At 45.8% G+C, this 14,422-nt stretch overlaps 14 non-coding genes across 14 annotated transcripts; all 14 read left to right on the forward strand.

Annotated features, from left to right (window-relative positions):
• The first annotated feature begins 462 nt into the window (after nt 1-462).
• Nucleotides 463-569, forward strand: trnal-caa (transfer RNA leucine (anticodon CAA)). Its single transcript has 2 exons — nt 463-500; nt 525-569. It is a non-coding gene; the product is annotated as a tRNA-Leu (tRNA).
• Nucleotides 570-1,632: 1,063 nt separating this feature from the next.
• Nucleotides 1,633-1,705, forward strand: trnak-uuu (transfer RNA lysine (anticodon UUU)). The gene has a single exon. It is a non-coding gene; the product is annotated as a tRNA-Lys (tRNA).
• Nucleotides 1,706-2,132: 427 nt separating this feature from the next.
• Nucleotides 2,133-2,239, forward strand: trnal-caa (transfer RNA leucine (anticodon CAA)). Its single transcript has 2 exons — nt 2,133-2,170; nt 2,195-2,239. It is a non-coding gene; the product is annotated as a tRNA-Leu (tRNA).
• Nucleotides 2,240-2,715: 476 nt separating this feature from the next.
• Nucleotides 2,716-2,788, forward strand: trnak-cuu (transfer RNA lysine (anticodon CUU)). The gene has a single exon. It is a non-coding gene; the product is annotated as a tRNA-Lys (tRNA).
• Nucleotides 2,789-3,946: 1,158 nt separating this feature from the next.
• Nucleotides 3,947-4,053, forward strand: trnal-caa (transfer RNA leucine (anticodon CAA)). Its single transcript has 2 exons — nt 3,947-3,984; nt 4,009-4,053. It is a non-coding gene; the product is annotated as a tRNA-Leu (tRNA).
• Nucleotides 4,054-5,116: 1,063 nt separating this feature from the next.
• trnak-uuu (transfer RNA lysine (anticodon UUU)) lies at nt 5,117-5,189 on the forward strand. Its single transcript has one exon. It is a non-coding gene; the product is annotated as a tRNA-Lys (tRNA).
• A 427-nt stretch (nt 5,190-5,616) lies between these two features.
• On the forward strand, nt 5,617-5,723 carry trnal-caa (transfer RNA leucine (anticodon CAA)). The gene is made up of 2 exons: nt 5,617-5,654; nt 5,679-5,723. It is a non-coding gene; the product is annotated as a tRNA-Leu (tRNA).
• Nucleotides 5,724-6,199: 476 nt separating this feature from the next.
• trnak-cuu (transfer RNA lysine (anticodon CUU)) lies at nt 6,200-6,272 on the forward strand. Its single transcript has one exon. It is a non-coding gene; the product is annotated as a tRNA-Lys (tRNA).
• Nucleotides 6,273-7,975: 1,703 nt separating this feature from the next.
• Nucleotides 7,976-8,048, forward strand: trnak-cuu (transfer RNA lysine (anticodon CUU)). Its single transcript has one exon. It is a non-coding gene; the product is annotated as a tRNA-Lys (tRNA).
• Nucleotides 8,049-10,679: 2,631 nt separating this feature from the next.
• Nucleotides 10,680-10,786, forward strand: trnal-caa (transfer RNA leucine (anticodon CAA)). Its single transcript has 2 exons — nt 10,680-10,717; nt 10,742-10,786. It is a non-coding gene; the product is annotated as a tRNA-Leu (tRNA).
• A 476-nt stretch (nt 10,787-11,262) lies between these two features.
• Nucleotides 11,263-11,335, forward strand: trnak-cuu (transfer RNA lysine (anticodon CUU)). The gene has a single exon. It is a non-coding gene; the product is annotated as a tRNA-Lys (tRNA).
• Nucleotides 11,336-12,386: 1,051 nt separating this feature from the next.
• trnal-caa (transfer RNA leucine (anticodon CAA)) lies at nt 12,387-12,493 on the forward strand. Its single transcript has 2 exons — nt 12,387-12,424; nt 12,449-12,493. It is a non-coding gene; the product is annotated as a tRNA-Leu (tRNA).
• A 1,063-nt stretch (nt 12,494-13,556) lies between these two features.
• On the forward strand, nt 13,557-13,629 carry trnak-uuu (transfer RNA lysine (anticodon UUU)). Its single transcript has one exon. It is a non-coding gene; the product is annotated as a tRNA-Lys (tRNA).
• A 427-nt stretch (nt 13,630-14,056) lies between these two features.
• On the forward strand, nt 14,057-14,163 carry trnal-caa (transfer RNA leucine (anticodon CAA)). The gene is made up of 2 exons: nt 14,057-14,094; nt 14,119-14,163. It is a non-coding gene; the product is annotated as a tRNA-Leu (tRNA).
• Nucleotides 14,164-14,422: the final 259 nt, after the last annotated feature.

Here is a 14,422-nt window from a genome sequence, read left to right on the forward strand (position 1 = left end):
CCCGACTAGATACCACTCGGAGTACCGCAATTTTGTTGTCGTTTATACACGTAACCATGTTTCCAATCAGCTTTCTCAAACTGTGCATAAGCGTAACAAAAGGCTGCAAGCCCTACGATGGATGCTGAGGTTTTTGAAAAAGTAGCAATTCAAAAAATCCAGCTGCAACTGCAGCCAGACATGGCCACCCGTACAAACGGTTTGCCAAACAATATCGATCATCTAACCAACACTCCAACTGAAACCCACTAAACTATCAAACAAGAGCTTCACTCGCTTCATTACACTGTCATAAGTTGCGCAAAGTCCCGGCTGACGGCCCTTTCCAGCTGAGACAAAGGTGAGTATTGCAACAAATTGAGACTTTCCTCAAGAACACCTTGAGTATGTTGATTGAATTAGAGAATAACAACCTAATGACTTAGTTCCACTGTCCTAAAGAGTCGGCGCCCACCAACAGCTGTCAGGATGGCCGAGCGGTCTAAGGCGCCAGACTCAAGGAAGAACTCCTTCCCCAAAGGGACTTCTGGTCTCCAGTGGAGGCGTGGGTTCAAATCCCACTCCTGACATTAATTTTATCTGCATGTTGCTAATGATTTAGACATATTTGTATTGAACAACGTTGAAAACTTTAACAACTCGTGATTGTCTTTTGTTGCACAAAGCAAAAGACATGGCAACACTATTGCATAATCCTTCTCTACCATATACCATTGTGCTGCTGAGATAATGCTGCCGCAACATTCTTACGAGAATGCACCTCGGGCACTCCTGGCAGTAATTTCTGACCACGCGTCAATTACCCAATTTATTCCATGCCTAAGACTTACTGTCTGGAGGAAGATGCAGAAAACAAACGGCTAAATAGTTGCAGCTGATCTAAAAGTGATTGCTGAAACAGAGTGGGACTTTGCTTAAACACGCCTGGAAAAATGTTGCTGACAGATGAGGTTAGACTGGAATCTCCGTGGACTATGATGTTGCAGATGACATTGTGATTTGTAGTGAGAACAGGGAGCTGGTGGAGGAAAATCTAGAGAGATGGAGGTCTGCTCTGGAAAACTGAGATCTGTGTCAATGAGAGGGACCCAGGTGGAACGGTGAGGTTACAGGGGGCAAAGGTGAAAAAGGTGCAGGACTTTAAGTACTTAGGGTCAACGGTTCAGAGCAACGGAGAGTGTGGAAAAGAGGTGAAGAGGCCACTGCAATCAGGTTGGAACGGGTGGACAAAAGTGTCTGGTGTGTTGTGTGATAAAAGAGTGTCAGCGAGAATGAAAGGAAGCCACCGTCTCAAGACGGTGGTGAGACCAGCGATGTTGTTCGGCTTAGAGACAGCGGCACTGAAGAAAACACAGGAGGCAGAGCTGGAGGTAGCAGAGCTTAAGATGTTGAGGTTCTCTTTGGGAGTAACGAGGATAGACAGGATCAGTAATGAGGACAAACGGTTAGTTCAAAGCAATATACTCCAAGCCTAAGACTTACTGTCTGGAGGAAGTTGCAGAAAACAAACGGCTAAATAGTTGCAGCTGATCTAAGAGCGATTGCTGAAACAAAGTGGGACGTTGGTCAAAGACGCCTGGAAATATGTTGCTTCATTGAAGGTCAAAGGGTCTTTTCAGGGTCCTCTTTGAGGCCCGGCTAGCTCAGGCGGTAGAGCATGAGACTTTTAATCTCAGGGTCGTGGGTTCGAGCCCCACGTTGGGCGTGGTGCTTTTAATACGGCCACACTGGATAAGATCTGGGACCAACACTAAAACGGCACAAAAGCTTGATTTCTTGTACAGCTGAAAATGAAAGTCACTTCCTGCAATTACACACAGTAGAAAATCCAGCTGCAACTGCAGCCAGACATGGCCACCCGTACAAACGGTTTGCCAAACAATATCGATCATCTAACCAACACTCCAACTGAAACCCACTAAACTATCAAACAAGAGCTTCACTCACTTCATTACACTGTCATAAGTTGCGCAAAGTCCCGACTGAAGGCCCTTTCCGGCTGAGACAAAGGTGAGTATTGCAACAAATTGAGACTTTCCTCAAGAACACCTTGAGTATGTTGATTGAATTAGAGAATAACAACCTAATGACTTAGTTCCACTGTCCTAAAGAGTCGGCGCCCACCAACAGCTGTCAGGATGGCCGAGCGGTCTAAGGCGCCAGACTCAAGGAAGAACTCCTTCCCCAAAGGGACTTCTGGTCTCCAGTGGAGGCGTGGGTTCAAATCCCACTCCTGACATTTATTTTATCTGCATGTTGCTAATGATTTAGACATATTTGTATTGAACAACTTTGAAAACTTTAACAACTCATGATTGTCTTTTGTTGCACAAAGCAAAAGACATGGCAACACTATTGCATAATCCTTCTCTACCATATACCGTTGTGCTGCTGAGATAATGCTGCCGCAACATTCTTACGAGAATGCACCTCGGGCACTCCTGCCAGTAATTTCTGACCACGCGCACAACTGACCCTCCACATCAACTCACGTCAAGTGAGGTGGCCATGATGTGCATGCAAACGATTAGTTCGAAGCAATTTATTCCAAGCCTAAGACTTACTGTCTAGAGGAAGATGCAGAAAACAAACGGCTAAATAGTTGCAGCTGATCTAATAGTGATTGCTGAAACAGAGTGGGACTTTGCTTAAACACGCCTGGAAAAATGTTGCTTTATTGAGGGTCAAAGGGTCTTTTCAGGTGTCCTATTAGCGGCCCGGCTAGCTCAGTCGGTAGAGCATGAGACTCTTAATTTCAGGGTAGTGGGATCGAGCCCCACGTTGGGCGGGGTCTCTTTTGATTATGGCCACACTGGAGAAGATCTGGGACCAACACTAAAACTGCAGAATAACTTGATTTCTTGTACAGCTGAAAATGAAAGTCACTGGGGGACTTTCATAGGGAACACCGAGGGTGGTGAGACCAGCGATGTTGTTCGGCTTAGACACAGCGGCACTGAAGAAAACACAGGAGGCAGAGCTGGAGGTAGCAGAGCTTAAGATGTTGAGGTTCTCTTTGGGAGTAACGAGGATGGACAGGATCAATAATGAGGACAAACGGTTAGTTCAAAGCAATATACTCCAAGTTGCAGAAAACAAACGGCTACATAGTTGCAGCTGATGTAAGAGCGATTGCTGAAACAAAGTGGGACTTTGCTCAAAGACGCCTGGAAATATGTTGCTTTATTGAGGGTCAAAGGGTCTTTTCAGGTGTCCTATTAGCGGCCCGGCTAGCTCAGGCGGTAGAGCATGAGACTTTTAATCTCAGGGTCGTGGGTTCGAGCCCCACGTTATGCGTGGTGGTTTAATACGGCCGCACTGGATAAGATCTGGGACCAATGCTAAAACTGCACAAAACCTTTATTTCTTGTACAGCTGAAAATGAAAGTCACTTCCTGCAATTACACACAGTAAAGTAGCCAAATTACAGTCGGCTTTGTCAGGGCAGCTGATTTCACAAATTGGGATATGGAAACCGACTTTACCCGACTAGATACCACTCGGAGTACCGCAATTTTGTTGTCGTTTATACACGTAACCATGTTTCCAATCAGCTTTCTCAAACTGTGCATAAGCGTAACAAAAGGCTGCAAGCCCTACGATGGATGCTGAGGTTTTTGAAAAAGTAGCAATTCAAAAAATCCAGCTGCAACTGCAGCCAGACATGGCCACCCGTACAAACGGTTTGCCAAACAATATCGATCATCTAACCAACACTCCAACTGAAACCCACTAAACTATCAAACAAGAGCTTCACTCGCTTCATTACACTGTCATAAGTTGCGCAAAGTCCCGGCTGACGGCCCTTTCCAGCTGAGACAAAGGTGAGTATTGCAACAAATTGAGACTTTCCTCAAGAACACCTTGAGTATGTTGATTGAATTAGAGAATAACAACCTAATGACTTAGTTCCACTGTCCTAAAGAGTCGGCGCCCACCAACAGCTGTCAGGATGGCCGAGCGGTCTAAGGCGCCAGACTCAAGGAAGAACTCCTTCCCCAAAGGGACTTCTGGTCTCCAGTGGAGGCGTGGGTTCAAATCCCACTCCTGACATTAATTTTATCTGCATGTTGCTAATGATTTAGACATATTTGTATTGAACAACGTTGAAAACTTTAACAACTCGTGATTGTCTTTTGTTGCACAAAGCAAAAGACATGGCAACACTATTGCATAATCCTTCTCTACCATATACCATTGTGCTGCTGAGATAATGCTGCCGCAACATTCTTACGAGAATGCACCTCGGGCACTCCTGGCAGTAATTTCTGACCACGCGTCAATTACCCAATTTATTCCATGCCTAAGACTTACTGTCTGGAGGAAGATGCAGAAAACAAACGGCTAAATAGTTGCAGCTGATCTAAAAGTGATTGCTGAAACAGAGTGGGACTTTGCTTAAACACGCCTGGAAAAATGTTGCTGACAGATGAGGTTAGACTGGAATCTCCGTGGACTATGATGTTGCAGATGACATTGTGATTTGTAGTGAGAACAGGGAGCTGGTGGAGGAAAATCTAGAGAGATGGAGGTCTGCTCTGGAAAACTGAGATCTGTGTCAATGAGAGGGACCCAGGTGGAACGGTGAGGTTACAGGGGGCAAAGGTGAAAAAGGTGCAGGACTTTAAGTACTTAGGGTCAACGGTTCAGAGCAACGGAGAGTGTGGAAAAGAGGTGAAGAGGCCACTGCAATCAGGTTGGAACGGGTGGACAAAAGTGTCTGGTGTGTTGTGTGATAAAAGAGTGTCAGCGAGAATGAAAGGAAGCCACCGTCTCAAGACGGTGGTGAGACCAGCGATGTTGTTCGGCTTAGAGACAGCGGCACTGAAGAAAACACAGGAGGCAGAGCTGGAGGTAGCAGAGCTTAAGATGTTGAGGTTCTCTTTGGGAGTAACGAGGATAGACAGGATCAGTAATGAGGACAAACGGTTAGTTCAAAGCAATATACTCCAAGCCTAAGACTTACTGTCTGGAGGAAGTTGCAGAAAACAAACGGCTAAATAGTTGCAGCTGATCTAAGAGCGATTGCTGAAACAAAGTGGGACGTTGGTCAAAGACGCCTGGAAATATGTTGCTTCATTGAAGGTCAAAGGGTCTTTTCAGGGTCCTCTTTGAGGCCCGGCTAGCTCAGGCGGTAGAGCATGAGACTTTTAATCTCAGGGTCGTGGGTTCGAGCCCCACGTTGGGCGTGGTGCTTTTAATACGGCCACACTGGATAAGATCTGGGACCAACACTAAAACGGCACAAAAGCTTGATTTCTTGTACAGCTGAAAATGAAAGTCACTTCCTGCAATTACACACAGTAGAAAATCCAGCTGCAACTGCAGCCAGACATGGCCACCCGTACAAACGGTTTGCCAAACAATATCGATCATCTAACCAACACTCCAACTGAAACCCACTAAACTATCAAACAAGAGCTTCACTCACTTCATTACACTGTCATAAGTTGCGCAAAGTCCCGACTGAAGGCCCTTTCCGGCTGAGACAAAGGTGAGTATTGCAACAAATTGAGACTTTCCTCAAGAACACCTTGAGTATGTTGATTGAATTAGAGAATAACAACCTAATGACTTAGTTCCACTGTCCTAAAGAGTCGGCGCCCACCAACAGCTGTCAGGATGGCCGAGCGGTCTAAGGCGCCAGACTCAAGGAAGAACTCCTTCCCCAAAGGGACTTCTGGTCTCCAGTGGAGGCGTGGGTTCAAATCCCACTCCTGACATTTATTTTATCTGCATGTTGCTAATGATTTAGACATATTTGTATTGAACAACTTTGAAAACTTTAACAACTCATGATTGTCTTTTGTTGCACAAAGCAAAAGACATGGCAACACTATTGCATAATCCTTCTCTACCATATACCGTTGTGCTGCTGAGATAATGCTGCCGCAACATTCTTACGAGAATGCACCTCGGGCACTCCTGCCAGTAATTTCTGACCACGCGCACAACTGACCCTCCACATCAACTCACGTCAAGTGAGGTGGCCATGATGTGCATGCAAACGATTAGTTCGAAGCAATTTATTCCAAGCCTAAGACTTACTGTCTGGAGGAAGATGCAGAAAACAAACGGCTAAATAGTTGCAGCTGATCTAATAGTGATTGCTGAAACAGAGTGGGACTTTGCTTAAACACGCCTGGAAAAATGTTGCTTTATTGAGGGTCAAAGGGTCTTTTCAGGTGTCCTATTAGCGGCCCGGCTAGCTCAGTCGGTAGAGCATGAGACTCTTAATTTCAGGGTAGTGGGATCGAGCCCCACGTTGGGCGGGGTCTCTTTTGATTATGGCCACACTGGAGAAGATCTGGGACCAACACTAAAACTGCAGAATAACTTGATTTCTTGTACAGCTGAAAATGAAAGTCACTGGGGGACTTTCATAGGGAACACCGAGGGTGGTGAGACCAGCGATGTTGTTCGGCTTAGACACAGCGGCACTGAAGAAAACACAGGAGGCAGAGCTGGAGGTAGCAGAGCTTAAGATGTTGAGGTTCTCTTTGGGAGTAACGAGGATGGACAGGATCAATAATGAGGACAAACGGTTAGTTCAAAGCAATATACTCCAAGTTGCAGAAAACAAACGGCTACATAGTTGCAGCTGATGTAAGAGCGATTGCTGAAACAAAGTGGGACTTTGCTCAAAGACGCCTGGAAATATGTTGCTTTATTGAGGGTCAAAGGGTCTTTTCAGGTGTCCTATTAGCGGCCCGGCTAGCTCAGGCGGTAGAGCATGAGACTTTTAATCTCAGGGTCGTGGGTTCGAGCCCCACGTTATGCGTGGTGGTTTAATACGGCCGCACTGGATAAGATCTGGGACCAATGCTAAAACTGCACAAAACCTTTATTTCTTGTACAGCTGAAAATGAAAGTCACTTCCTGCAATTACACACAGTAAAGTAGCCAAATTACAGTCGGCTTTGTCAGGGCAGCTGATTTCACAAATTGGGATATGGAAACCGACTTTACCCGACTAGATACCACTCGGAGTACCGCAATTTTGTTGTCGTTTATACACGTAACCATGTTTCCAATCAGCTTTCTCAAACTGTGCATAAGCGTAACAAAAGGCTGCAAGCCCTACGATGGATGCTGAGGTTTTTGAAAAAGTAGCAATTCAAAAAATCCAGCTGCAACTGCAGCCAGACATGGCCACCCGTACAAACGGTTTGCCAAACAATATCGATCATCTAACCAACACTCCAACTGAAACCCACTAAACTATCAAACAAGAGCTTCACTCACTTCATTACACTGTCATAAGTTGCGCAAAGTCCCGGCTGACGGCCCTTTCCAGCTGAGACAAAGGTGAGTATTGCAACAAATTGAGACTTTCCTCAAGAACACCTTGAGTATGTTGATTGAATTAGAGAATAACAACCTAATGACTTAGTTCCACTGTCCTAAAGAGTCGGCGCCCACCAACAGCTGTCAGGATGGCCGAGCGGTCTAAGGCGCCAGACTCAATGGAGGTGTGGGTTCAAATCCCACTCCTGACATTACTTTTCTCTTCATGTTGCTAATGATTTAGACAAGTTTGTATTGAACAACTTTGAAAACTTTAACAACTCGTGATTGTCTTTTGTTGCACAAAGCAAAAGACATGGCAACACTATTGCATAATCCTTCTCTACCATATACCATTGTGCTGCTGAGATAATGCTGCCGCAACATTCTTACGAGAATGCACCTCGGGCACTCCTGCCAGTAATTTCTGACCACGCGCACAACTGACCCTCCACATCAACTCACGTCAAGTGAGGTGGCCATGATGTGCATGCAAACGATTAGTTCGAAGCAATGTATTCCAAGCCTAAGACTTACTGTCTGGAGGAAGATGCAGAAAACAAATGGCTAAATAGTTGCAGCTGATCTAAAAGTGATTGCTGAAACAGAGTGGGACTTTGCTTAAACACGCCTGGAAAAATGTTACTTTATTGAGGGTCAAAGGGTCTTTTCAGGTGTCCTTTTAGCGGCCCGGCTAGCTCAGTCGGTAGAGCATGAGACTCTTAATCTCAGGGTCGTGGGTTCGAGCCCCACGTTGGGCGGGGTCTCTTTTGATTATGGCCACACTGGAGAAGATCTGGGACCAACACTAAAACTGCAGAACAACTTGATTTCTTGTACAGCTGAAAATGAAAGTCACTGGGGGACTTTCATAGGGAACACCGAGGGTACTCGGTGTGTCATCTGGAAAGAGAAAAGTGGACAAGGTGATTTGGCGGCAGAACGAGGAACTTCAGGAGTGTATACAGAGAAAAAGGTTAGCTAAGAAGAAGTGGGACACTGCGAGGACTGAAGAGAGTCGACAATAGTACAGGGAGATGCAGCGTAAGGGGAAGGTAGAGGTGGCAAAGAGCATATGAGGACTTTTATGCTAGGTTGGACACTAAAGAAGGAGAGGTGGATTTGTTCAGGTTGGCCAGACTAAGAGACAGAGATGGGAAGGATGTGCAGCAGGTTAGGGTGATTAACGATAAGGATGGAAATAAATTGACAGGTGCCAGGATTGTGATGGGAAGATGGAACGAGAACTTTTTAAGAGTTAATCAATGAGGAAAATGAAAGGGAACAAAGAGTAGAAGAGGTGACTGGTGTGGAGCAGGAAGTAGCCAAAATTAGTAAGAGTGAAGTGAGGAGGACGTTGAAGAGGATGAAGAGTGGAAAGGCAGCGGGTCCTGATGACATACCTGTGGAGGTATGAAAGTGTCTAGGAGAGGTGGCAGTAGAGTTTCTGACTAGTTTGTTTAACAAGATCTTGGAGAGTGAGAGGAGGGCCGAGGACTGGAGGAGAAGTGTACTGGTGTCCATTTTTAAGAACGAGGGAGATGAGCAGAGCTGTGGCAACTACAGAGGAATAAAGTTGATGAGCCACACAATGAAGTTGTGGGAAATAGTAGTGGAAGCTAGGCTAAGGGCAGAGGTGAGCAATATGGTTTCATGCCTAGAAAGAGTCCAACAGATGAAGTATTTGCTTTGAGGATGCCGATGGAGAAATACAGAGAAGGTCATGGGGAGTTGCATTGTGTCTTCGTAGACTTAGAGAAAGCGTATGACAGGGTGCCGAGAGAGGAGCTGTGGTATTGTATGAGGAATTCTGGAGTGGCAGAGAAGTATGTTAGAGTGATGGAGGACATGTATGAAAGCTGTAAGACCGCGGTGAGGTGTGCTGTAGGTGTGACAGAGGAGTTCAAGGTGGCGGTGGGTCTGCATCAAGGATCGGCTCTGAGCCCCTTCTTCCTTGCTCTGGTGGCGGACAGGCTGACAGATGAGGTTAGACTGGAATCTCCGTGGACTATGATGTTTGCGGATGACATTGTGATTTGTAGTGAGAACAGGGAGCTGGTGGAGGAAAATCTAGAGAGATGGAGGTCTGCTCTGGAAAACTGAGATGTGTGTCAATGAGAGGGACCCAGGTGGAACGGTGAGGTTACAGGGGGCAAAGGTGAAAAAGGTGCAGGACTTTAAGTACTTAGGGTCAACGGTTCAGAGCAACGGAGAGTGTGGAAAAGAGGTGAAGAGGCCACTGCAATCAGGTTGGAACGGGTGGACAAAAGTGTCAGGTGTGTTGTGTGATAAAAGATTGTCAGCGAGAATGAAAGGAAGCCACCGTCTCAAGACGGTGGTGAGACCAGCGATGTTGTTCGGCTTAGAGACAGCGGCACTGAAGAAAACACAGGAGGCAGAGCTGGAGGTAGCAGAGCTTAAGATGTTGAGGTTCTCTTTGGGAGTAACGAGGATAGACAGGATCAGTAATGAGGACAAACGGTTAGTTCAAAGCAATATACTCCAAGCCTAAGACTTACTGTCTGGAGGAAGTTGCAGAAAACAAACGGCTAAATAGTTGCAGCTGATCTAAGAGCGATTGCTGAAACAAAGTGGGACGTTGGTCAAAGACGCCTGGAAATATGTTGCTTCATTGAAGGTCAAAGGGTCTTTTCAGGGTCCTCTTTGAGGCCCGGCTAGCTCAGGCGGTAGAGCATGAGACTTTTAATCTCAGGGTCGTTGGTTAGAGCCCCACGTTGGGCGTGGTGCTTTTAATACGGCCACACTGGATAAGATCTGGGACCAACACTAAAACGGCACAAAACCTTGATTTCTTGTACAGCTGAAAATGAAAGTCACTTCCTGCAATTACACACAGTAAAGTAGCCAAATTACAGTCGGCTTTCACAGGGGAGCTGATTTCACAAATTGGGATATGGAAAATGACTTTACCCGACTAGATACCAGTCGGAGTACCGCAATTTTGTTGTCGTTTATACACGTAACCATGTTTCCAATCAGCTTTCTCAAACTGTGCATAAGCGTAACAAAAGGCTGCAAGCCCTACGATGGATGCTGAGGTTTTCGAAAAAGTAGCAATTCAGAAAATCCAGCTGAAACTGCAGCCAGACTTGGATACCCGTACAAACGTTTTGCCAAACAATATCGATCATCTAACCAACACTCCAACTGAAACCCACTAAACTATCAAACAAGAGCTTCACTCACTTCATTACACTGTCATAAGTTGCGCAAAGTCCCGACTGAAGGCCCTTTCCGGCTGAGACAAAGGTGAGTATTGCAACAAATTGAGACTTTCCTCAAGAACACCTTGAGTATGTTGATTGAATTAGAGAATAACAACCTAATGACTTAGTTCCACTGTCCTAAAGAGTCGGCGCCCACCAACAGCTGTCAGGATGGCCGAGCGGTCTAAGGCGCCAGACTCAAGGAAGAACTCCTTCCCCAAAGGGACTTCTGGTCTCCAGTGGAGGCGTGGGTTCAAATCCCACTCCTGACATTTATTTTATCTGCATGTTGCTAATGATTTAGACATATTTGTATTGAACAACTTTGAAAACTTTAACAACTCGTGATTGTCTTTTGTTGCACAAAGCAAAAGACATGGCAACACTATTGCATAATCCTTCTCTACCATATACCGTTGTGCTGCTGAGATAATGCTGCCGCAACATTCTTACGAGAATGCACCTCGGGCACTCCTGCCAGTAATTTCTGACCACGCGCACAACTGACCCTCCACATCAACTCACGTCAAGTGAGGTGGCCATGATGTGCATGCAAACGATTAGTTCGAAGCAATTTATTCCAAGCCTAAGACTTACTGTCTGGAGGAAGATGCAGAAAACAAACGGCTAAATAGTTGCAGCTGATCTAATAGTGATTGCTGAAACAGAGTGGGACTTTGCTTAAACACGCCTGGAAAAATGTTGCTTTATTGAGGGTCAAAGGGTCTTTTCAGGTGTCCTATTAGTGGCCCGGCTAGCTCAGTCGGTAGAGCATGAGACTCTTAATTTCAGGGTAGTGGGATCGAGCCCCACGTTGGGCGGGGTCTCTTTTGATTATGGCCACACTGGAGAAGATCTGGGACCAACACTAAAACTGCAGAATAACTTGATTTCTTGTACAGCTGAAAATGAAAGTCACTGGGGGACTTTCATAGGGAACACCGAGGGTGGTGAGACCAGCGATGTTGTTCGGCTTAGACACAGCGGCACTGAAGAAAACACAGGAGGCAGAGCTGGAGGTAGCAGAGCTTAAGATGTTGAGGTTCTCTTTGGGAGTAACGAGGATGGACAGGATCAATAATGAGGACAAACGGTTAGTTCAAAGCAATATACTCCAAGCCTAAGACTTACTGTCTGGAGGAAGTTGCAGAAAACAAACGGCTACATAGTTGCAGCTGATGTAAGAGCGATTGCTGAAACAAAGTGGGACTTTGCTCAAAGACGCCTGGAAATATGTTGCTTTATTGAGGGTCAAAGGGTCTTTTCAGGTGTCCTATTAGCGGCCCGGCTAGCTCAGGCGGTAGAGCATGAGACTTTTAATCTCAGGGTCGTTGGTTAGAGCCCCACGTTGGGCGTGGTGCTTTTAATACGGCCACACTGGATAAGATCTGGGACCAACACTAAAACGGCACAAAACCTTGATTTCTTGTACAGCTGAAAATGAAAGTCACTTCCTGCAATTACACACAGTAAAGTAGCCAAATTACAGTCGGCTTTCACAGGGGAGCTGATTTCACAAATTGGGATATGGAAAATGACTTTACCCGACTAGATACCAGTCGGAGTACCGCAATTTTGTTGTCGTTTATACACGTAACCATGTTTCCAATCAGCTTTCTCAAACTGTGTCATCTAACCAACACTCCAACTGAAACCCACTAAACTATCAAACAAGAGCTTCACTCGCCTCATTACACTGTCATAAGATGCGCAAAGTCCCGACTGACGGCCCTTTCCAGCTGAGACAAAGGTGAGTATTGCAACAAATTGAGACTTTCCTCAAGAACACCTTGAGTATGTTGATTGAATTAGAGAATAACAACCTAATGACTTAGTTCCACTGTCCTAAAGAGTCGGCGCCCACCAACAGCTGTCAGGATGGCCGAGCGGTCTAAGGCGCCAGACTCAAGGAAGAACTCCTTCCCCAAAGGGACTTCTGGTCTCCAGTGGAGGCGTGGGTTCAAATCCCACTCCTGACATTAATTTTATCTGCATGTTGCTAATGATTTAGACATATTTGTATTGAACAACGTTGAAAACTTTAACAACTCGTGATTGTCTTTTGTTGCACAAAGCAAAAGACATGGCAACACTATTGCATAATCCTTCTCTACCATATACCATTGTGCTGCTGAGATAATGCTGCCGCAACATTCTTACGAGAATGCACCTCGGGCACTCCTGGCAGTAATTTCTGACCACGCGTCAATTACCCAATTTATTCCATGCCTAAGACTTACTGTCTGGAGGAAGATGCAGAAAACAAACGGCTAAATAGTTGCAGCTGATCTAAAAGTGATTGCTGAAACAGAGTGGGACTTTGCTTAAACACGCCTGGAAAAATGTTGCTGACAGATGAGGTTAGACTGGAATCTCCGTGGACTATGATGTTGCAGATGACATTGTGATTTGTAGTGAGAACAGGGAGCTGGTGGAGGAAAATCTAGAGAGATGGAGGTCTGCTCTGGAAAACTGAGATCTGTGTCAATGAGAGGGACCCAGGTGGAACGGTGAGGTTACAGGGGGCAAAGGTGAAGAAGGTGCAGGACTTTAAGTACTTAGGGTCAACGGTTCAGAGCAACGGAGAGTGTGGAAAAGAGGTGAAGAGGCCACTGCAATCAGGTTGGAACGGGTGGACAAAAGTGTCAGGTGTGTTGTGTGATAAAAGAGTGTCAGCGAGAATGAAAGGAAGCCACCGTCTCAAGACGGTGGTGAGACCAGCGATGTTGTTCGGCTTAGAGACAGCGGCACTGAAGAAAACACAGGAGGCAGAGCTGGAGGTAGCAGAGCTTAAGATGTTGAGGTTCTCTTTGGGAGTAACGAGGATAGACAGGATCAGTAATGAGGACAAACGGTTAGTTCAAAGCAATATACTCCAAGCCTAAGACTTACTGTCTGGAGGAAGTTGCAGAAAACAAACGGCTAAATAGTTGCAGCTGATCTAAGAGCGATTGCTGAAACAAAGTGGGACGTTGGTCAAAGACGCCTGGAAATATGTTGCTTCATTGAAGGTCAAAGGGTCTTTTCAGGGTCCTCTTTGAGGCCCGGCTAGCTCAGGCGGTAGAGCATGAGACTTTTAATCTCAGGGTCGTGGGTTCGAGCCCCACGTTGGGCGTGGTGCTTTTAATACGGCCACACTGGATAAGATCTGGGACCAACACTAAAACGGCACAAAAGCTTGATTTCTTGTACAGCTGAAAATGAAAGTCACTTCCTGCAATTACACACAGTAGAAAATCCAGCTGCAACTGCAGCCAGACATGGCCACCCGTACAAACGGTTTGCCAAACAATATCGATCATCTAACCAACACTCCAACTGAAACCCACTAAACTATCAAACAAGAGCTTCACTCACTTCATTACACTGTCATAAGTTGCGCAAAGTCCCGACTGAAGGCCCTTTCCGGCTGAGACAAAGGTGAGTATTGCAACAAATTGAGACTTTCCTCAAGAACACCTTGAGTATGTTGATTGAATTAGAGAATAACAACCTAATGACTTAGTTCCACTGTCCTAAAGAGTCGGCGCCCACCAACAGCTGTCAGGATGGCCGAGCGGTCTAAGGCGCCAGACTCAAGGAAGAACTCCTTCCCCAAAGGGACTTCTGGTCTCCAGTGGAGGCGTGGGTTCAAATCCCACTCCTGACATTTATTTTATCTGCATGTTGCTAATGATTTAGACATATTTGTATTGAACAACTTTGAAAACTTTAACAACTCGTGATTGTCTTTTGTTGCACAAAGCAAAAGACATGGCAACACTATTGCATAATCCTTCTCTACCATATACCGTTGTGCTGCTGAGATAATGCTGCCGCAACATTCTTACGAGAATGCACCTCGGGCACTCCTGCCAGTAATTTCTGACCACGCGCACAACTGACCCTCCACATCAACTCACGTCAAG

Source organism: Channa argus, unplaced genomic scaffold (genome assembly GCF_033026475.1).
Source record: "Channa argus isolate prfri unplaced genomic scaffold, Channa argus male v1.0 Contig066, whole genome shotgun sequence".
Taxonomy (NCBI): Eukaryota; Metazoa; Chordata; class Actinopteri; order Anabantiformes; family Channidae; genus Channa; species Channa argus.